The sequence below is a fragment of the Engystomops pustulosus genome, chromosome 5 (assembly GCF_040894005.1).
Source record: "Engystomops pustulosus chromosome 5, aEngPut4.maternal, whole genome shotgun sequence".
Lineage (NCBI taxonomy): Eukaryota > Metazoa > Chordata > Amphibia > Anura > Leptodactylidae > Engystomops > Engystomops pustulosus.
Genome location: NC_092415.1, coordinates 200213386 through 200239497, shown reverse-complemented (window position 1 = coordinate 200239497; position 26112 = coordinate 200213386).

The window sequence follows — 26112 nt, the reverse complement described above, 5'->3', positions numbered from 1 at the left end:
TCCATCATAGATCAGGAGCCAAAAAGAAGAGCAAACCAGGCGCAAAAATAGGCGAAACCTGAGCCCCCCCTATGATTAATGTCCCCCTTGATGTTAACTCCAGCAGCCTCTGTCTGTGGCTGTATCTCATTTATAAATATCAACCAGAACATAGAAGACATTATAGAGGACTTGGGTTCTGCATTTGGGGTAACATAGAAAGTTACTATTATATCCAGAAGATAATCAGAAACATCAGCAGGACCACAGATGACCTGTATTGATGTTAATAAAGCACTTGGGGTGACATAAAAACTTACTATTAACTCCAGCAGCCTCTGTTTGTGGCTGTATCTCATTTATAAAGACCTGCAGGAACCTATAGGACATTATAGAGGACTCTTGACATGTAATGATGAGATTCAAGCACTTGGGATAACATAGAGATTCAAGCACTTGGGGTGACATAGAAACTTACTATTAACTCCAGCAGCCTCTATCTGTGGCTATATCTCATTTATAAAGACCAGCAGGAACATTTAGGACATTATAGAGAACTCTTGACCTGTAACAATGGGAATAAAGCACTTCGGGTAACATAGAAACTTACTATTATCTCAATTATCTCTCTATTATCTGTGGTCAGCAGGCCTATTGATAAAGCACTTGGGGTGATAAAGAATCTTTCTGTTATATCCACCCACTTTTGTTTGTGCCTGTGTCTCTCTTGTTTCAGAAGCATCAGCAGGATCATATAGGAAATTATAGAGAAGTACTGAGCCGTTCTGAAGTGAAAAAAGCACTAGGGGTGAGATAGAAACGTACTGTTGTTTCCAGCAGCCTCAGTCTGGACCTGTGTCTCTTCTCACTCATTCATATAAAAATAGGAGAGAGAGTCAGAAAAGAAGCCAAATTGTGGCAGCGACACATCATAAAAATGGCGCACTTGGTGCAAAACACACCAAAAAAACAAAGACGATGAAAAAATGCTGCAAAGTCAATAATGAAGGTCCCCAAATGTCTTTTCACCAAATTTACAACTTTTTCAAGGCAATCTGGGCACTTGTTCCCAGTCAAATCTGGAAAGAGACAAATTTAAAGGGAACCTATCATCATATTTTACACTTCTGCAGCTAGTGACAGGTTTCTATAGAGCCCTAGTAACTAACTGCCCCCCTTCTTTTAGCTAAAAATTGTTTCCCCATTAAATCAAATTAACAATATCCTATCTGGCATTAAAGAGGGCATGTCCTGCTCAGCATGCCCCACCCATCTACTCCTTACCACGCCTCCTTACAATTTGGCACTTCATGTCATGTGATCAGGGTGATGTCATCAGGTTTTTATACCCCTAATAATAAGTAAACAGAGCTTTATATGTCTGTAGTTGAATATTGGCAGACGGTCCCTAAGTACTAGTTCCATACAGCAGCATGTCCAAGCAGTGAGACCTGTCAATCAGGAACAAGGAGGCGGGGCAATGCAAGTGAAATTTAATATGCAGGACTCCATCAATATAATTTTGTAACATAGCAGCCATGGAACTATTTAAGGATAATGAAAATGATTTTTATAGTTTTTATGTATTTATTTTGGGTGGGTTCATTTAAATGTCAGGTTTCCTTTAAGGAAATTGAGGATCCAAATTCCAGAGATTCCATCCCTGTCTTAACCTAATCACTTCAAATGCCTAAATACACAATGGGGCACATTTACTTACCTGGTCCAGTCGCGATCCCGCAGAGCGTTGTCCTACGAGGATTCGGGTCTGCTGGGATTCACTAAGGTCGTGCGCCCGATATCCACCAGGTGTCGCTGCTGCGCCGAGGTCCGCCGGAGTTCACCTTCTTCTTCCTGGTGCATGTAAGTGCTGATCTTGTAACAGAAATCATTTTTTAAATTCCGCAGTTTTTCCGAATTTGTAAGTTTGTCCGACGGCCACGCCCCCCCCCCCCCGATTTCTGTCGCATGAAAGCCGGTCCCATGCGCCAAAAACCCGGGGCAATTCGGCGCAAAACGTAAATATCCGGGTAACCCGATGAAAGTGCGGCGTTCGGAGCCTTAGTAAATGAGCCCCAATGTATCATGTAAATGAGCTGTGGCAGACGTCGGAGTTCCCCCATAGATGGATTGTGATGACGTTTCTCATGGATATGACTCCGACCTCAGGAATATTTTTCCTGGATATTACACAGGTGCAGTTTTTGCTATTAGTAGGACCCTCCTGGGCTCATGACGCAGGTCTTCATCCCTCCGTGATATATGCGGAGCTTCTCCTTATATATTGGTCGGTCAGCCAATGTCATGGAGGGACGCCAAGGATTTTAGTGAGCGAAACCGATATTATTTATTCGTACAGCTGCTCATAAAGTCACAAGGAGAAGTGTAAGTGCTGGGAATTTATTTCGCTAATTGACGCTGCAGACTTTATGTGCAGGCGCTGTATATTATCCAAGGTCATTGGAGGCGGGATATATTGTGGATATGGAGAGCAGAAGATTCTAAATTCTCATATAAGACCATATATTAGGTCAGGAACCCCCCTACCCCTGCCATAAAATCAATCAGAAGTTATTCCCCAAAGGGGGTTCCCTACATGCATCCCCTATCCACAGGCGGATAAATGTCTGACTGTAGGGGGTCCTGGCTATAGGACCACGTGATGATACATCATGTGACTTCTATGGGACTTCAAGGTTGGCAGGTTACAGGATTAACCGATTTGGGGAATCTTAGACCCTATAGAGCAACACAAAGGGTCAGAGCGATAAGCTGTGATATCAGCTATTGTTAGTAGTGATGTAATGATGGGTCAGTGTTATCTATATAGAGGTCATTGTACAGGGAGGGGGAGGAGATAAGCTGTGACATCATCTATTGTCAGTAGTGATGTAATGATGGGTCAGTGTTATCTGTATAGAGATCATTGTACAGGGAGGGGGGTGGAGATAAGCTGTGACATCATCTATTGTCAGTAGTGGTGTAATGATGGGTCAGTGTTATCTATATAGAGATCATTGTACAGGGAGGGGGAGGAGATAAGCTGTGACATCATCTATTGTCAGTAGTGATGTAATGATGGGTCAGTGTTATCTATATAGAGATCATTGTACAGGGAGGAGGAGGAGATAAGCTGTGACATCATCTATTGTCAGTAGTGATGTAATGATGGGTCAGTGTTATCTATATAGAGGTCATTGTACAGGGAGGGGGAGGAGATAAGCTGTGACATCATCTATTGTCAGTAGTGATGTAATGATGGGTCAGTGTTTTCTATATAGAGGTCATTGTACAGGGAGGGGGAGGAGATAAGCTGTGACATCATCTATTGTCAGTAGTGATGTAATGATGGGTCAGTGTTATCTATATAGAGGTCATTGTACAGAGAGGGGGAGGAGATAAGCTGTGACATCATCTATTGTCAGTAGTGATGTAATGATGGGTCAGTGTTTTCTATATAGAGGTCATTGTACAGGGAGGAGGAGATAAGCTGTGACATCATCTATTGTCAGTAGTGATGTAATGATGGGTCAGTGTTATCTATATAGAGGTCATTGTACAGAGAGAGGGAGGAGATAAGCTGTGACATCATCTATTGTCAGTAGTGATGTAATGATGGGTCAGTGTTATCTATATAGAGGTCATTGTACAGGGAGGGGGAGGGGATAAGCTGTGACATCATCTATTGTCAGTAGTGATGTAATGATGGATCAGTGTTATCTATATAGAGGTCATTGTACAGGGAGGGGGAGGAGATAAGCTGTGACATAATCTACTGTCAGTAGTGATGTAATGATGGGTCAGTGTTATCTATATAGAGGTCATTGTACAGGGAGGGGGAGGGGATAAGCTGTGACATCATCTATTGTCAGTAGTGATGTAATGATGGGTCAGTGTTATCTATATAGAGGTCATTGTACAGGGAGGGGGAGGAGATAAGCTGTGACATCATCTATTGTCAGTAGTGATGTAATGATGGGTCAGTGTTATCTATATAGAGGTCATTGTACAGGGAGGGGGGAGGAGATAAGCTGTGACATCATCTATTGTCAGTAGTGATGTAATGATGGGTCAGTGTTATCTATATAGAGGTCATTGTACAGGGAGGGAGGAGATAAGCTGTGACATCATCTATTGTCAGTAGGGATGTAATGATGGGTCAGTGTTATCTATATAGAGGTCATTGTACAGGGAGGGAGGAGGAGATAAGCTGTGACATCATCTATTGTCAGTAGTGATGTAATGATGGGTCAGTGTTATCTATATAGAGGCCATTGTACAGGGAGGAGGAGGAGATAAGCTGTGACATCATCTATTGTCAGTAGTGATGTAATGATGGGTCAGTGTTATCTATATAGAGGTCATTGTACAGGAGGGTGAGGAGATAAGCTGTGACATCATCTATTGTCAGTAGTGATGTAATGATAGGTCAGTGTTATCTATATAGAGGTCATTGTACAGGGAGGAGGAAGAGATAAGCTGTGACATAATCTACTGTCAGTAGTGATGTAATGATGGGTCAGTGTTATCTATATAGAGGTCATTGTACAGGGAGGGGAAGGGGATAAGCTGTGACATCATCTATTGTCAGTAGTGATGTAATGATGGGTCAGTGTTATCTATATAGAGGTCATTGTACAGGGAGGGGGAGGAGATAAGCTGTGACATCATCTATTGTCAGTAGTGATGTAATGATGGGTCAGTGTTATCTATATAGAGGTCATTGTACAGGGAGGGGGGAGGAGATAAGCTGTGACATCATCTATTGTCAGTAGTGATGTAATGATGGGTCAGTGTTATCTATATAGAGGTCATTGTACAGGGAGGGGGAGGAGATAAGCTGTGACATCATCTATTGTCAGTAGTGATGTAATGATGGGTCAGTGTTTTCTATATAGAGGTCATTGTACAGGGAGGGGGAGGAGATAAGCTGTGACATCATCTATTGTCAGTAGTGATGTAATGATGGGTCAGTGTTATCTATATAGAGGTCATTGTACAGAGAGGGGGAGGAGATAAGCTGTGACATCATCTATTGTCAGTAGTGATGTAATGATGGGTCAGTGTTTTCTATATAGAGGTCATTGTACAGGGAGGAGGAGATAAGCTGTGACATCATCTATTGTCAGTAGTGATGTAATGATGGGTCAGTGTTATCTATATAGAGGTCATTGTACAGAGAGAGGGAGGAGATAAGCTGTGACATCATCTATTGTCAGTAGTGATGTAATGATGGGTCAGTGTTATCTATATAGAGGTCATTGTACAGGGAGGGGGAGGGGATAAGCTGTGACATCATCTATTGTCAGTAGTGATGTAATGATGGATCAGTGTTATCTATATAGAGGTCATTGTACAGGGAGGGGGAGGAGATAAGCTGTGACATAATCTACTGTCAGTAGTGATGTAATGATGGGTCAGTGTTATCTATATAGAGGTCATTGTACAGGGAGGGGGAGGGGATAAGCTGTGACATCATCTATTGTCAGTAGTGATGTAATGATGGGTCAGTGTTATCTATATAGAGGTCATTGTACAGGGAGGGGGAGGAGATAAGCTGTGACATCATCTATTGTCAGTAGTGATGTAATGATGGGTCAGTGTTATCTATATAGAGGTCATTGTACAGGGAGGGGGGAGGAGATAAGCTGTGACATCATCTATTGTCAGTAGTGATGTAATGATGGGTCAGTGTTATCTATATAGAGGTCATTGTACAGGGAGGGAGGAGATAAGCTGTGACATCATCTATTGTCAGTAGGGATGTAATGATGGGTCAGTGTTATCTATATAGAGGTCATTGTACAGGGAGGGAGGAGGAGATAAGCTGTGACATCATCTATTGTCAGTAGTGATGTAATGATGGGTCAGTGTTATCTATATAGAGGCCATTGTACAGGGAGGAGGAGGAGATAAGCTGTGACATCATCTATTGTCAGTAGTGATGTAATGATGGGTCAGTGTTATCTATATAGAGGTCATTGTACAGGAGGGTGAGGAGATAAGCTGTGACATCATCTATTGTCAGTAGTGATGTAATGATAGGTCAGTGTTATCTATATAGAGGTCATTGTACAGGGAGGAGGAAGAGATAAGCTGTGACATAATCTACTGTCAGTAGTGATGTAATGATGGGTCAGTGTTATCTATATAGAGGTCATTGTACAGGGAGGGGAAGGGGATAAGCTGTGACATCATCTATTGTCAGTAGTGATGTAATGATGGGTCAGTGTTATCTATATAGAGGTCATTGTACAGGGAGGGGGAGGAGATAAGCTGTGACATCATCTATTGTCAGTAGTGATGTAATGATGGGTCAGTGTTATCTATATAGAGGTCATTGTACAGGGAGGGGGGAGGAGATAAGCTGTGACATCATCTATTGTCAGTAGTGATGTAATGATGGGTCAGTGTTATCTATATAGAGGTCATTGTACAGGGAGGGAGGAGGAGATAAGCTGTGACATCATCTATTGTCAGTAGGGATGTAATGATGGGTCAGTGTTATCTATATAGAGGTCATTGTACAGGGAGGGAGGAGGAGATAAGCTGTGACATCATCTATTGTCAGTAGTGATGTAATGATGGGTCAGTGTTATCTATATAGAGGCCATTGTACAGGGAGGAGGAGGAGATAAGCTGTGACATCATCTATTGTCAGTAGTGATGTAATGATGGGTCAGTGTTATCTATATAGAGGTCATTGTACAGGAGGGTGAGGAGATAAGCTGTGACATCATCTATTGTCAGTAGTGATGTAATGATAGGTCAGTGTTATCTATATAGAGGTCATTGTACAGGGAGGGGGAGGAGATAAGCTGTGACATCATCTATTGTCAGTAGTGATGTAATGATGGGTCAGTGTTATCTATATAGAGGTCATTGTACAGGGAGGGGGGGATAAGCTGTGACATCATCTATTGTCAGTAGTGATGTAATGATGGGTCAGTGTTATCTATATAGAGGTCACTGTACAGGGAGGGGGAGGAGATAAGCTGTGACATCATCTATTGTCAGTAGTGATGTAATGATGGGTCAGTGTTATCTATATAGAGGTCATTATACAGGGAGGAGGAGGAGATAAGCTGTGACATCATCTATTGTCAGTAGTGATGTAATGATGGGTCAGTGTTATTTATATAGAGGTCATTGTACAGGGAGGGGGGAGGAGATAAGCTGTGACATCATCTATTGTCAGTAGTGATGTAATGATGGGTCAGTGTTATCTATATAGAGGTCATTGTACAGGGAGGGGGAGGAGATAAGCTGTGACATCATCTATTGTCAGTAGTGATGTAATGATGGGTCAGTGTTATCTATATAGAGGTCATTGTACAGGGAGGAGGAGGAGATAAACTGTGACATCATCTATTGTCAGGATTGATGTAATGATGGGTCAGTGTTATATATAGAGGTCATTGTACAGGGAGGGGGAGGAGATAAGCTGTGACATCATCTATTGTCAGTAGTGATGTAATGATGGGTCAGTGCTATCTATATAGAGGTCATTGTACAGGGAGGGGGAGGAGATAAGCTGTGACATCATCTATTGTCAGTAGTGATGTAATGATGGGTCAGTGTTATCTATATAGAGGTCATTGTACAGGGAGGGGGAGGAGATAAGCTGTGACATCATCTATTGTCAGTAGTGATGTAATGATGGGTCAGTGTTATCTATATAGAGGTCATTGTACAGGGAGGGAGGAGGAGATAAGCTGTGACATCATCTATTGTCAGTAGGGATGTAATGATGGGTCAGTGTTATCTATATAGAGGTCATTGTACAGGGAGGGAGGAGGAGATAAGCTGTGACATCATCTATTGTCAGTAGTGATGTAATGATGGGTCAGTGTTATCTATATAGAGGCCATTGTACAGGGAGGAGGAGGAGATAAGCTGTGACATCATCTATTGTCAGTAGTGATGTAATGATGGGTCAGTGTTATCTATATAGAGGTCATTGTACAGGAGGGTGAGGAGATAAGCTGTGACATCATCTATTGTCAGTAGTGATGTAATGATAGGTCAGTGTTATCTATATAGAGGTCATTGTACAGGGAGGAGGAGGAGATAAGCTGTGACATAATCTACTGTCAGTAGTGATGTAATGATGGGTCAGTGTTATCTATATAGAGGTCATTGTACAGGGAGGGGGAGGGGATAAGCTGTGATATCATCTATTGTCAGTAGTGATGTAATGATGGGTCAGTGTTATCTATATAGAGGTCATTGTACAGGGAGGGGGAGGAGATAAGCTGTGACATCATCTATTGTCAGTAGTGATGTAATGATGGGTCAGTGTTATCTATATAGAGGTCATTGTACAGGGAGGGGGGAGGAGATAAGCTGTGACATCATCTATTGTCAGTAGTGATGTAATGATGGGTCAGTGTTATCTATATAGAGGTCATTGTACAGGAGGGTGAGGAGATAAGCTGTGACATCATCTATTGTCAGTAGTGATGTAATGATAGGTCAGTGTTATCTATATAGAGGTCATTGTACAGGGAGGGGGAGGAGATAAGCTGTGACATCATCTATTGTCAGTAGTGATGTAATGATGGGTCAGTGTTATCTATATAGAGGTCATTGTACAGGGAGGGGGGGATAAGCTGTGACATCATCTATTGTCAGTAGTGATGTAATGATGGGTCAGTGTTATCTATATAGAGGTCATTGTACAGGGAGGGGGAGGAGATAAGCTGTGACATCATCTATTGTCAGTAGTGATGTAATGATGGGTCAGTGTTATCTATATAGAGGTCATTGTACAGGGAGGGGGAGGAGATAAGCTGTGACATCATCTATTGTCAGTAGTGATGTAATGATGGGTCAGTGTTATCTATATAGAGGTCATTGTACAGGGAGGAGGAGGAGATAAACTGTGACATCATCTATTGTCAGGATTGATGTAATGATGGGTCAGTGTTATATATAGAGGTCATTGTACAGGGAGGGGGAGGAGATAAGCTGTGACATCATCTATTGTCAGTAGTGATGTAATGATGGGTCAGTGTTATCTATATAGAGGTCATTGTACAGAGAGGGGGAGGAGATAAGCTGTGACATCATCTATTGTCAGTAGTGATGTAATGATGGGTCAGTGTTATCTATATAGAGGTCATTGTACAGGGAGGGGGAGGGGATAAGCTGTGACATCATCTATTGTCAGTAGTGATGTAATGATGGATCAGTGTTATCTATATAGAGGTCATTGTACAGGGAGGGGGAGGAGATAAGCTGTGACATCTATTGTCAGTAGTGATGTAATGATGGGTCAGTGTTATCTATATAGAGGTCATTGTACAGGGAGGAGGAGGAGATAAGCTGTGACATAATCTACTGTCAGTAGTGATGTAATGATGGGTCAGTGTTATCTATATAGAGGTCATTGTACAGGGAGGGGGAGGGGATAAGCTGTGACATCATCTATTGTCAGTAGTGATGTAATGATGGGTCAGTGTTATCTATATAGAGGTCATTGTACAGGGAGGGAGGAGATAAGCTGTGACATCATCTATTGTCAGTAGGGATGTAATGATGGGTCAGTGTTATCTATATAGAGGTCATTGTACAGGGAGGGAGGAGGAGATAAGCTGTGACATCATCTATTGTCAGTAGTGATGTAATGATGGGTCAGTGTTATCTATATAGAGGCCATTGTACAGGGAGGAGGAGGAGATAAGCTGTGACATCATCTATTGTCAGTAGTGATGTAATGATGGGTCAGTGTTATCTATATAGAGGTCATTGTACAGGAGGGTGAGGAGATAAGCTGTGACATCATCTATTGTCAGTAGTGATGTAATGATGGGTCAGTGTTATCTATATAGAGGCCATTGTACAGGGAGGAGGAGGAGATAAGCTGTGACATCATCTATTGTCAGTAGTGATGTAATGATGGGTCAGTGTTATCTATATAGAGGTCATTGTACAGGAGGGTGAGGAGATAAGCTGTGACATCATCTATTGTCAGTAGTGATGTAATGATAGGTCAGTGTTATCTATATAGAGGTCATTGTACAGGGAGGAGGAGGAGATAAGCTGTGACATAATCTACTGTCAGTAGTGATGTAATGATGGGTCAGTGTTATCTATATAGAGGTCATTGTACAGGGAGGGGGAGGGGATAAGCTGTGACATCATCTATTGTCAGTAGTGATGTAATGATGGGTCAGTGTTATCTATATAGAGGTCATTGTACAGGGAGGGGGAGGAGATAAGCTGTGACATCATCTATTGTCAGTAGTGATGTAATGATGGGTCAGTGTTATCTATATAGAGGTCATTGTACAGGGAGGGGGGAGGAGATAAGCTGTGACATCATCTATTGTCAGTAGTGATGTAATGATGGGTCAGTGTTATCTATATAGAGGTCATTGTACAGGGAGGGAGGAGGAGATAAGCTGTGACATCATCTATTGTCAGTAGGGATGTAATGATGGGTCAGTGTTATCTATATAGAGGTCATTGTACAGGGAGGGAGGAGGAGATAAGCTGTGACATCATCTATTGTCAGTAGTGATGTAATGATGGGTCAGTGTTATCTATATAGAGGCCATTGTACAGGGAGGAGGAGGAGATAAGCTGTGACATCATCTATTGTCAGTAGTGATGTAATGATGGGTCAGTGTTATCTATATAGAGGTCATTGTACAGGAGGGTGAGGAGATAAGCTGTGACATCATCTATTGTCAGTAGTGATGTAATGATAGGTCAGTGTTATCTATATAGAGGTCATTGTACAGGGAGGGGGAGGAGATAAGCTGTGACATCATCTATTGTCAGTAGTGATGTAATGATGGGTCAGTGTTATCTATATAGAGGTCATTGTACAGGGAGGGGGGGATAAGCTGTGACATCATCTATTGTCAGTAGTGATGTAATTATGGGTCAGTGTTATCTATATAGAGGTCACTGTACAGGGAGGGGGAGGAGATAAGCTGTGACATCATCTATTGTCAGTAGTGATGTAATGATGGGTCAGTGTTATCTATATAGAGGTCATTATACAGGGAGGAGGAGGAGATAAGCTGTGACATCATCTATTGTCAGTAGTGATGTAATGATGGGTCAGTGTTATTTATATAGAGGTCATTGTACAGGGAGGGGGGAGGAGATAAGCTGTGACATCATCTATTGTCAGTAGTGATGTAATGATGGGTCAGTGTTATCTATATAGAGGTCATTGTACAGGGAGGGGGAGGAGATAAGCTGTGACATCATCTATTGTCAGTAGTGATGTAATGATGGGTCAGTGTTATCTATATAGAGGTCATTGTACAGGGAGGAGGAGGAGATAAACTGTGACATCATCTATTGTCAGGATTGATGTAATGATGGGTCAGTGTTATATATAGAGGTCATTGTACAGGGAGGGGGAGGAGATAAGCTGTGACATCATCTATTGTCAGTAGTGATGTAATGATGGGTCAGTGCTATCTATATAGAGGTCATTGTACAGGGAGGGGGAGGAGATAAGCTGTGACATCATCTATTGTCAGTAGTGATGTAATGATGGGTCAGTGTTATCTATATAGAGGTCATTGTACAGGGAGGGGGAGGAGATAAGCTGTGACATCATCTATTGTCAGTAGTGATGTAATGATGGGTCAGTGTTATCTATATAGAGGTCATTGTACAGGGAGGGAGGAGGAGATAAGCTGTGACATCATCTATTGTCAGTAGGGATGTAATGATGGGTCAGTGTTATCTATATAGAGGTTATTGTACAGGGAGGGAGGAGGAGATAAGCTGTGACATCATCTATTGTCAGTAGTGATGTAATGATGGGTCAGTGTTATCTATATAGAGGCCATTGTACAGGGAGGAGGAGGAGATAAGCTGTGACATCATCTATTGTCAGTAGTGATGTAATGATGGGTCAGTGTTATCTATATAGAGGTCATTGTACAGGAGGGTGAGGAGATAAGCTGTGACATCATCTATTGTCAGTAGTGATGTAATGATAGGTCAGTGTTATCTATATAGAGGTCATTGTACAGGGAGGAGGAGGAGATAAGCTGTGACATAATCTACTGTCAGTAGTGATGTAATGATGGGTCAGTGTTATCTATATAGAGGTCATTGTACAGGGAGGGGGAGGGGATAAGCTGTGATATCATCTATTGTCAGTAGTGATGTAATGATGGGTCAGTGTTATCTATATAGAGGTCATTGTACAGGGAGGGGGGAGGAGATAAGCTGTGACATCATCTATTGTCAGTAGTGATGTAATGATGGGTCAGTGTTATCTATATAGAGGTCATTGTACAGGAGGGTGAGGAGATAAGCTGTGACATCATCTATTGTCAGTAGTGATGTAATGATACGTCAGTGTTATCTATATAGAGGTCATTGTACAGGGAGGGGGAGGAGATAAGCTGTGACATCATCTATTGTCAGTAGTGATGTAATGATGGGTCAGTGTTATCTATATAGAGGTCATTGTACAGGGAGGGGGGGATAAGCTGTGACATCATCTATTGTCAGTAGTGATGTAATGATGGGTCAGTGTTATCTATATAGAGGTCATTGTACAGGGAGGGGGAGGAGATAAGCTGTGACATCATCTATTGTCAGTAGTGATGTAATGATGGGTCAGTGTTATCTATATAGAGGTTATTATACAGGGAGGAGGAGGAGATAAGCTGTGACATCATCTATTGTCAGTAGTGATGTAATGATGGGTCAGTGTTATTTATATAGAGGTCATTGTACAGGGAGGGGGGAGGAGATAAGCTGTGACATCATCTATTGTCAGTAGTGATGTAATGATGGGTCAGTGTTATCTATATAGAGGTCATTGTACAGGGAGGGGGAGGAGATAAGCTGTGAAATCATCTATTGTCAGTAGTGATGTAATGATGGGTCAGTGTTATCTATATGGAGGTCATTGTACAGGGAGGAGGAGGAGATAAACTGTGACATCATCTATTGTCAGGATTGATGTAATGATGGGTCAGTGTTATATATAGAGGTCATTGTACAGGGAGGGGGAGGAGATAAGCTGTGACATCATCTATTGTCAGTAGTGATGTAATGATGGGTCAGTGCTATCTATATAGAGGTCATTGTACAGGGAGGGGGAGGAGATAAGCTGTGACATCATCTATTGTCAGTAGTGATGTAATGATGGGTCAGTGTTATCTATATAGAGGTCATTGTACAGGGAGGGGGAGGAGATAAGCTGTGACATCATCTATTGTCAGTAGTGATGTAATGATGGGTCAGTGGTATCTATATAGAGGTCATTGTAGAGGGAGGAGGAGATAAGCTGTGACATCATCTATTGTCAGTAGTGATGTAATGATGGGTCAGTGTTATCTATATAGAGGTCATTGTACAGGGAGGGGGAGGAGATAAGCTGTGACATCATCTATTGTCAGTAGTGATGTAATGATGGGTCAGTGTTATCTATATAGAGGACATTGTACAGGGAGGAGGAGGAGATAAGCTGTGACATCATCTATTGTCAGTACTGATGTAATGATGGGTCAGTGTTATCTATATAGAGGTTATTGTACACGGAGGGGGAGGAGATAAGCTGTGACATCATCTATTGTCAGTAGTGATGTAAGGATGGGTCAGTGTTATCTATATAGAGGTCATTGTACAGGGAGGGGAGGAGATAAGCTGTGACATCATCTATTGTCAGTAGTGATGTAATGATGGGTCAGTGTTATCTATATAGAGGTCATTGTACACGGAGGGGGAGGAGATAAGCTGTGACATCATCTATTGTCAGTACTGATGTAATGATGGGTCAGTGTTATCTGTATATGGTTACAATCATTATAATCCTGTCTTTGATGATATTGAGGTGAAGATGAGCTTCAGTAGAACAACAACTGCAGGATTTTTGGATATTTTTTATTTTAATAAATTATAGAAAATAATATAAAACTTTATTTAAACAAGACATTCCCTTTAATGGAACCATTTTTTTGATCTTGTAAATTTGGATTACGAGGTTTGATGTGTTTCATGTTGGACTCCTCTCTTGTGGACGCCATATGATGCATTCGCTCCTCATTCCCCATTCACGTCTCCCATAATACACTTGTCGCCCTCTTCGCCTACGTCTTTCGCCGTCACGTGTTTTGCATATAGCGACAATCTGTTTTCCTCATTCATCCTCAAAACAAAACCTCCGGAGCGTCGGCCCGCGAGATGCACGTGAAATGCAAACAAGTGATGAGCCGGGAGCCAGTGGTGAAGCGTCTGCGCTGTCATTATAGCGTTAAACAATAGATGATTAGCGGTAATTTGCCGCATGAATCGGTAAGTTGGTTCGGCCATTGTGAACGGCGCAGCGGAGGCAGATAAGGTAATTATTGTCTGTAGGGCGCTAATCCCCCTTTAACGCCGCTCTTTACAACTCCTGGAATGTAATTACTATTTTCCCACAATGCACTGGTGTAAGCAGCGGCAGCCGGGCGGGGGATGGGCACTCCAGGTTTATAGGGGGATATAATATTTCCATGCTGTCATATGAAGTTGTCTTTATTTCCATATATAGGGGTTATATGAGGTCACATGTTAGGATGGAGTTGAGTCTTAAAGGGGATGGGGTGGAGATATGAGTTTGTTAGGTTGCTGATACCTTTAAGGTAAGGGCGGCTTAAAGGGGATGTCTTAGATTTCCTTTGACCTGCCGCAGAAAACTGCTTCAAATCTCAGGCTGGAGCAAGAGATGTGCTGGTAATTTCCAAATCTGAAATGATTTAAAGGGAGCTATCAGCATCCAGATCCCTCCACAAGTAAAGCCAGTCTTGTGTAGTGCACTGGATACGCTTTCCACACTCCCCTTTCCAAATATATGAAATTAAATTAAATTTTAATTTTTATGCTAATTATTTTTTTGGTGCACCAGGGGCGGGGTCACGACTTCTGGAGCAGCCACATCATTTATAGAGAGAATGCCAATCACTGTGTAGGGGGGGTACGATTGGCAGTAAGAAAACATGTGCACCAGCAGGCACAGCTCCACCCACACTGCACCTTTAAGGGAACCTGTCACCACAATTTTCACAAACACAGCTAGTGACAAGTCCCTAGTAACTATCTGAACCCCTTCTTTTAGCTAAAAATTGCTTCCCTCACATCCCCATATAAGCGAAGTTATGAACTTGCCTGGTATCTAGGGATCTATAGAGCGAGTCAAGGGGGCGTGGCCTAATGTCATGTGACCAGGGTGACATCATCACAGGCTGACATCATCTGACCACAAAAAAGATCACAGTGTGTCTGCATGGACTGCTACTCCTCTCCATGCAGGCTTCTGTGACTTCATGTGATATGATATGCTGTGATTTCATGAGATGTATGCTTGGTGTACGGTTTGCTAATGTTAGGAGGCTAAAGGACCTGTAATGATGTCACCCTGGTCACATGACATTAGTGCTGCATGGAGAGAAAGCAAGGGGAGGAGCTTGTAGAAAGTCCTACACAATTATGGTCTTAATTTCCATCACATGACGAGGGATAAAATGAGACATCAGCTGCTAAGACTCTTTAGTTTTCAGTATCTTCACCCCTTTAATGCCGGTCCTGTTGTATTTTCTAAGCCATTGGTCTCCAGCTGTTATAACACTACAACTCCCAGCATGCAACACAACTTCTGGAGAGCAGTAGGTAATATCCTGATTACTCAGCTAAGCAATTATAGGAGCAACAATGTATCAAAACATGGAATCCACTCCTATTGGACCAGCCCTTTAAATCCTTGCAATATTCTGGGATCCATCCCTTTAAGGCAGTCACTTGGAAGAGTTTGCAGTCTGTAAAATGAATGACAAGCGGAGGAAATTAAATGAAAGGTTTTAGTATTCCCTGTGGTCCGGGGTCCGGGATAAAAAGGAGAGATTTTCTATGCGGCGCGTTCCACATGTATCATTTAGAGCGAAGCTTTTAGCTGCGGAGAAGCATCCACCAAATGAAATGTCACAGGCTATTTAGGAAAAAATATGGCAGCCAGGGAGAAGATCGGCAGGAAATTGACCTGAAGAAACATCAATCATTGAAGCTTTCTAATCCCTACATAATATCGGAGCGCAGCCATTACTGATCCAGGGAGGAATATTAATCCGTATAATACTGAGTGCGGGATCACTGCGCACCTATGGGTGTTATAGGGGAAAGTCACTATGGATATACAGGGGCTATAGGTTATACTATGGATATACAGTGGCTATAGGTTATACTATAGATATACAGTGGCTATAGGTTATAGTATGGATATACAGGGGCTATAGGTTATACTGTGGATATACAGGGGCTATAGGTTATACTATGGATATACAGTGGCTATAGGTTATACTATGGATATACAGGGGCTATAGGTTAAACTATGGATATACCATGGCTATAGGTTATACTATGGATATACAGGGTCTATAGGTTATACTATGGATATAGAGTGGCTATAGGTTATACTGTGGATATACAGGGGCTATAGGTTATACTATGGATATACAGGGGCTATAGGTTATACTATGGGTATAAAGTGGCTATAGGTTATACTATGGATATACAGTGGCTATAGGTTATACTGTGGATATACAGGGGCTATAGGTTATACTATAGATATACAGGGGCTATAGGTTATACTATAGATATACAGGGGCTATAGGTTATACTATGGATATACAGTGGCTATAGCTTATACTATGGATATACAGAGGCTATAGGTCAGTGATGGCGAACCTATGGCACGGGTGCCAGAGGTGGCACTCAGAGCCCTCTCTATGGGCACCCGAGCCATCACCCCATCGCAGACTCCGCCAGACAGGACTTAAGGCCTCTTGCAGTTCCAGGCAGCCCAGGACCCTAGAAGGAAGCTACAATGATAATCACAACTTCTTCTCCTTCTTTCTACTGTATAAGTGTCCTCAGGGGCCTATACAATACAAACATGTGACAGAGCAGGGAGTAATAAGTTACTGCTTAAATTGTCGCATTGGCACTTTGCGAAAAATATGTGTTTTTTTGGTTGTAGTTTGGGCACTCGGTGTCTAAAAGGTTTGCCATCACTGCTATAGGTTATACTGTAGATATACAGTGGCTATAGGTTATACTATGGATATACTGTGGTTATAGGTTATACTATGGATATACTGTGGCTATAGGTTATACTATGGATATACAGGGGCTATAGGGTATACTGTAGATATACAGTGACTATAGGTTATACTATGGATATACAGTGGCTATAGGTTATACTATGGATATACAGAGGCTATAGGGTATACTGTAGATATACAGTTGCTATAGGTTATACTATGGATATACAGTGGCTATAGGTTATACTATGGATATACTGTGGCTATAGGTTATACTATGGATATACAGGGGCTATAGGTTATACTATGGATATACAGAGGCTATAGGTTATACTGTAGATATACAGTGGCTATAGGTTATACTATGGATATACAGTGGCTATGGGTTATACTATAGATATACAGTGGCTATAGGTTATACTATGGATATACAGTGGCTATAGGTTATACTATAGATATACAGTGGCTATAGGTTATACTATGGATATACAGGGGCTATAGGTTATACTATAGATATACAGGGGCTATAGGTTATACTATGGATATACTGTGGCTATAGGTTATACTATGGATATACTGTGGCTATAGGTTATACTATGGATATACAGTTGCTATAGGTTATACTATGGATATACAGTGGCTATGGGTTATACTATAGATATACAGTGGCTATAGGTTATACTATGGATATACTGTGGCTATAGGTTATACTATGGATATACAGTGGCTATAGGTTATACTATGGATATACTGTGGCTATAGGTTATACTATGGATATACAGTGGCTATAGGTTATACTATGGATATACTGTGGCTATAGGTTATACTATAGATATACAGTGGCTATAGGTTATACTATGGATATACAGTGGCTATAGGTTATACTATGGATATAGAGGGGCTATAGGTTATACTATGGATATACAGTGGCTATAGGTTATACTATAGATATACAGGGGCTATAGGTTATACTATAGATATACAGGGGCTATAGGTAATACTATGGGTATACAGTGGCTATAGGTTATACTATAGATATACAGTGGTTATAGGTTATACTATGGATATACAGAGGCTATAGGTTATACTATAGATATACAGGGGCTATAGGTTATACTATAGATATACAGTGGCTATAGGTTATACTATAGATATACAGTGGTTATAGGTTATACTATGGATATACAGTGGCTATAGGTTATACTATGGATATACTGTGACTATAGGTTATACTATGGATATACAGTGGCTATAGGTTATACTATGGACATACAGGGGCTATAGGTTATACTATAGATATACAGTGGCTGTAGGTTATACTATGGATATGCAGCGGCTATAGGTTATACTATGGATATACAGTGGCTATAAGTTATACTATAGATATACAGTGGCTATAGGTTATACTATGGATACACAGTGGCTATAGGTTATACTATGGATATACAGGGGCTATAGCTTATACTATGGGTATACAGTGGCTATAAGTTATGCTATGGATATACAGTGGCTATAGGTTATACTATGGATATACAGGGACTCTAGGTTATACTATGGATATACCAGGCTATAGGTTATACTATGGATATACAGTGGCTATAGGTTATGCTATGGATATACAGTGGATTTAGGTTATACTATGGATATACAGGGGCTATAGGTTATACTATAGATATACAGTGGCTATAGGTTATACTATGGATATACTGTGGCTATAGGTTATACTATGGATATACAGTGGCTATAGGTTATACTATGGATATACAGTGGCTATGGGTTATACTATAGATATACAGTGGCTATAGGTTATACTATGGATATACTGTGGCTATAGGTTATACTATGGATATACAGTGGCTATAGGTTATGCTATGGATATACAGTGGATATAGGTTATACTATGGATATACAGGGGCTATAGGGTATACTATAGATATACAGTGGCTATAGGTTATACTATGGATATACTGTGGCTATAGGTTATGCTATGGATATACAGTGGCTATTTGTTATACTATGGATAAACAGGGGCTATAGGGTATACTGTAGATATACAGTGACTATAGGTTATACTATGGATATACAGTGGCTATAGGTTATACTATGGATATACAGAGGCTATAGGTTATACTGTAGATATACAGTGGCTATAGGTTATACTATGGATATACAGGGGCTATAGGGTATACTGTAGATATACAGTGACTATAGGTTATACTATGGATATACAGTGGCTATAGGTTATACTATGGATATACAGAGGCTATAGGGTATACTGTAGATATACAGTTGCTATAGGTTATACTATGGATATACAGTGGCTATAGGTTATACTATGGATATACTGTGGCTATAGGTTATACTATGGATATACAGGGGCTATAGGTTATACTATGGATATACAGAGGCTATAGGTTATACTGTAGATATACAGGGGCTATAGGTTATACTATGGATATACAGTGGCTATAGGTTATACTATGGATATACAGTGGCTATGGGTTATACTATAGATATACAGTGGCTATAGGTTATACTATGGATATACAGTGGCTATAGGTTATACTATAGATATACAGTGGCTATAGGTTATACTATGGATATACAGGGGCTATAGGTTATACTATAGATATACAGGGGCTATAGGTTATACTATGGATATACTGTGGCTATAGGTTATACTATGGATATACTGTGGCTATAGGTTATACTATGGATATACAGTGGCTATAGGTTATACTATGGATATACAGTGGCTATGGGTTATACTATAGATATACAGTGGCTATAGGTTATACTATGGATATACTGTAGCTATAGGTTATACTATGGATATACAGTGGCTATAGGTTATACTATGGATATACTGTGGCTATAGGTTATACTATAGATATACAGTGGCTATAGGTTATACTATGGATATACAGTGGCTATAGGTTATACTATGGATATAGAGGGGCTATAGGTTATACTATGGATATACAGTGGCTATAGGTTATACTATAGATATACAGGGGCTATAGGTTATACTATAGATATACAGGGGCAATAGGTAATACTATGGATATACAGTGGCTATAGGTTATACTATAGATATACAGTGGTTATAGGTTATACTATGGATATACAGAGGCTATAGGTTATACTATAGATATACAGGGGCTATAGGTTATACTATAGATATACAGTGGCTATAGGTTATACTATAGATATACAGTGGTTATAGGTTATACTATGGATATACAGTGGCTATAGGTTATACTATGGATATACTGTGACTATAGGTTATACTATGGATATACAGTGGCTATAGGTTATACTATGGACATACAGGGGCTATAGGTTATACTATAGATATACAGTGGCTGTAGGTTATACTATGGATATGCAGCGGCTATAGGTTATACTATGGATATACAGTGGCTATAAGTTATACTATAGATATACAGTGGCTATAGGTAATACTATGGATACACAGTGGCTATAGGTTATACTATGGATATACAGGGGCTATAGCTTATACTATGGGTATACAGTGGCTATAAGTTATGCTATGGATTTACAGTGGCTATAGGTTATACTATGGATATACAGGGACTCTAGGTTATACTATGGATATACCAGGCTATAGGTTATACTATGGATATACAGTGGCTATAGGTTATGCTATGGATATACAGTGGATTTAGGTTATACTATGGATATACAGGGGCTATAGGTTATACTATAGATATACAGTGGCTATAGGTTATACTATGGATATACTGTGGCTATAGGTTATACTATGGATATACAGTGGCTATAGGTTATACTATGGATATACAGTGGCTATGGGTTATACTATAGATATACAGTGGCTATAGGTTATACTATGGATATACTGTGGCTATAGGTTATACTATGGATATACAGTGGCTATAGGTTATGCTATGGATATACAGTGGCTATAGGTTATACTATGGATATACAGGGGCTATAGGGTATACTATAGATATACAGTGGCTATAGGTTATACTATGGATATACTGTGGCTATAGGTTATGCTATGTATATACAGTGGCTATTTGTTATACTATGGATATACAGGGGCTATAGGGTATACTGTAGATATACAGTGACTATAGGTTATACTATGGATATACAGAGGCTATAGGTTATACTATGGATATACAGAGGCTATAGGTTATACTGTAGATATACAGTGGCTATAGGTTATACTATGGATATACAGTGGCTATAGGTTATACTATGGATATACTGTGGCTATAGGTTATACTATGGATATACAGGGGCTATAGGTTATACTATGGATATACAGAGGCTATAGGTTATACTGTAGATATACAGTGGCTATAGGTTATAATATGGATATACAGTGGCTATAGGTTATACTATGGATATACTGTGGCTATAGGTTATACTATTAATATACAGGGGCTATAGGTTATACTATGGATATACAGTGGCTATAGGTTATACTATGGATATACTGTGGCTATAGGTTATACTATGGATATACAGGGGCTATAGGTTATACTATGGATATACAGTGGCTATAGGTTATACTATGGATATACAGTGGCTATGGGTTATACTATAGATATACAGTGGTTATAGGTTATACTATGGATATACAGTGGCTATAGGTTATACTATGGATATACTGTGGCTATAGGTTATACTATAGATATACAGTGGCTATAGGTTATACTATGGATATACAGTGGCTATAGGTTATACTATGGATATAGAGGGGCTATAGGTTATACTATGGATATACTGTGACTATAGGTTATACTATGGATATACAGTGGCTATAGGTTATACTATGGACATACAGAGGCTATAGGTTATACTATAGATATACAGGGGCTATAGGTTATACTATAGATATACAGTGGCTATAGGTTATACTATAGATATACAGTGGTTATAGGTTATACTATGGATATACAGTGGCTATAGGTTATACTATGGATATACTGTGACTATAGGTTATTCTATGGATATACAGTGGCTATAGGTTATACTATGGATATACAGTGGCTATAGGTTATACTATGGATATACAGTGGCTATAAGTTATACTATAGATATACAGTGGCTATAGGTTATACTATGGATACACAGTGGCTATAGGTTATACTATGGATATACAGGGGCTATAGCTTATACTATGGGTATACAGTGGCTATAAGTTATGCTATGGATATACAGTGGCTATAGGTTATACTATAGATATACAGGGGCTATAGGTTATACTATGGATATACCAGGCTATAGGTTATACTATGGATATACAGTGGCTATAGGTTATGCTATGGATATACAGTGGCTATAGGTTATACTATGGAAATACAGGGACTCTAGGTTATACTATGGATATACCAGGCTATAGGTTATGCTATGGATATACAGTGGATTTAGGTTATACTATGGATATACTGTGGCTATAGGTTATACTATAGATATACAGTGGCTATAGGTTATACTATGGATATACTGTGGCTATAGGTTATACTATGGATATACAGTGGCTATGGGTTATACTATAGATATACAGTGGCTATAGGTTATACTATGGATATACTGTGGCTATAGGTTATACTATGGATATACAGTGGCTATAGGTTATGCTATGGATATACAGTGGCTATAGGTTATACTATGGATATACAGGGGCTATAGGGTATACTATAGATATACAGTGGCTATAGGTTATACTATGGATATACTGTGGCTATAGGTTATGCTATGGATATACAGTGGCTATTTGTTATACTATGGATATACAGGGGCTATAGGTTATGCTATGGATATACAGTGGCTATTTGTTATACTATGGATATACAGGGGCTATAGGGTATACTGTAGATATACAGTGACTATAGGTTATACTATGGATATACAGTGGCTATAGGTTATACTATGGATATACAGAGGCTATAGGTTATACTGTAGATATACAGTGGCTATAGGTTATACTATGGATATACAGTGGCTATAGGTTATACTATGGATATACAGTGGCTATAGGTTATACTATGGATATACTGTGGCTATAGGTTATACTATGGATATACAGGGGCTATAGGTTATACTATGGATATACAGAGGCTATAGGTTATACTGTAGATATACAGTGGCTATAGGTTATACTATGGATATACAGTGGCTATAGGTTATACTATGGATATACTGTGGCTATAGGTTATACTATGAATATACAGGGGCTATAGGTTATACTATGGATATACAGTGGCTATAGGTTATACTATGGATATACTGTGGCTATAGGTTATTCTATGGATATACAGGGGCTATAGGTTATACTATGGATATACAGTGGCTATAGGTTATACTATGGATATACAGTGGCTATGGGTTATACTATAGATATACAGTGGCTATAGGTTATACTATGGATATACAGTGGCTATAGGTTATACTATGGATATACTGTGGCTATAGGTTATACTATAGATATACAGTGGCTATAGGTTATACTATGGATATACAGTGGCTATAGGTTATACTATGGATATAGAGGGGCTATAGGTTATACTATGGATATACAGTGGCTATAGGTTATACTATGGACATACAGAGGCTATAGGTTATACTATAGATATACAGGGGCTATAGGTTATACTATAGATATACAGTGGCTATAGGTTATACTATAGATATACAGTGGTTATAGGTTATACTATGGATATACTGTGGCTATAGGTTATACTATGGATATACAGGGGCTATAGGGTATACTATGGATATACAGGGGATATAGGTTATACTATAGATATACAGTGGCTATAGGTTATACTATAGATATACGGTGGCTATAGGTTATACTATGGATATACTGTGGCTATAGGTTATACTATGGATATACAGTGGCTCTAGGTTATACTATGGATATACTGTGGCTATAGGTTATACTATGGATATACAGGGGCTATAGGTTATACTATGGATATACAGCGGCTATAGATTATACTGCGGATATACAGGGGCTATAGGTTATACTATGGATATAGAGTGGCTATAGGTTATACTATGGATATACTGTGGCTATAGGTGATACTATGGATATACAGTGGCTATAGGTTATACTATAGATATACAGAGGCTATAGGTTATACTATGGATATACAGTGGCTATGGGTTATACTATAGATTTACAGTGGCTATAGGTTATACTATGGATATACAGTGGCTATAGGTTATACTATGGATATACTGTGGCTATAGGTTATACTATAGATATACAGTGGCTATAGGTTATACTATGGATATACAGTGGCTATAGGTTATACTATGGATATAGAGGGGCTATAGGTTATACTATGGATATACAGTGGCTATAGGTTATACTATAGATATACAGGGGCTATAGGTTATACTATAGATATACAGGGGCTATAGGTAATACTATGGATATACAGTGGCTATAGGTTATACTATAGATATACAGTGGTTATAGGTTATACTATGGATATACAGTGGCTATAGGTTATACTATGGATATACTGTGACTATAGGTTATACTATGGATATACAGTGGCTATAGGTTATACTATGTACATACAGAGGCTATAGGATATACTATAGATATACAGGGGCTATAGGTTATACTATAGATATACAGTGGCTATAGGTTATACTATAGATATACAGTGGTTATAGGTTATACTATGGATATACAGTGGCTATAGGTTATACTATGGATATACTGTGACTATAGGTTATACTATGGATATACAGTGGCTATAGGTTATACTATGGATATACAGTGGCTATAGGTTATACTATGGATATACAGTGGCTATAAGTTATAATATAGATATACAGTGGCTATAGGTTATACTATGGATATACAGTGGCTATAGGTTATACTATGGATATACAGGGGCTATAGCTTATACTATGGGTATACAGTGGCTATAAGTTATGCTATGGATATACAGTGGCTATAGGTTATACTATGGATATACAGGGACTCTAGGTTATACTATGGATATACAGGGACTCTAGGTTATACTATGGATATACCAGGCTATAGGTTATACTATGGATATACGGTGGCTATAGGTTATACTATGGATATACTGTGGCTATAGGTTATACTATAGATATACAGTGGCTATAGGTTATACTATAGATATACGGTGGCTATAGGTTATACTATGGATATACTGTGGCTATGGGTTATACTATAGATATACAGTGGCTCTAGGTTATACTATGGATATACTGTGGCTATAGGTTATACTATGGATATACAGGGGCTATAGGTTATACTATGGATATACAGCGGCTATAGATTATACTGTGGATATACAGTGGCTATAGGTTATACTATGGATATACTGTGGCTATAGGTGATACTATGGATATACAGTGGCTATAGGTTATACTATAGATATACAGTGGCTATAGGTGAATTCTACCATGTCCCAAATTCTATAACCAGTATCCAGAGAAGCAGTCTATGAGCTTTCCAGGAATATCTGTCATTAAAGAGCATTATACATTTCTATCTTTATGCAGATTAGGGTATCTAGGGTGCACTAGGGGTGGAGCCTCTCCTGCTGGTGCACCAGTTTCCTTGATGTAATGCCTATTCATGTCAATAATTGTGACAGGCGGCAGTCCGGGTAATGTGGTCAATGCAATTTACTCTGAAATGACAGAAAACAACTACAATTAGACAATGGGGGTCATTTACTAAGGGCCCGATTCGCGTTTTCCCGACGTGTTACCCGAATATTTCCGATTTGCGCCGATTGTACCTGAATTGCCCGGGTTTTTGGCGCACGCGATCGGATTGTGGCGCATCGGCGCCGGCATGCGCGCGACGGAAATCGGGGGACGTGGCCGAACGAAAACCCGACGTATTCGGAAAAACCGCCGCATTTAAAAACCGAAAAAGTGTCGCTCGGGAAGCGCTTACCTTCACCTGGTCCGAGGTGGTGCATTCCGGCGCGTTGAGATGATTTTCAGCGCAGCAGCGCCACCTGGTGGACGGCGGAGGAACTACCTTCACAAATCCCGGCCGGACCCGAAT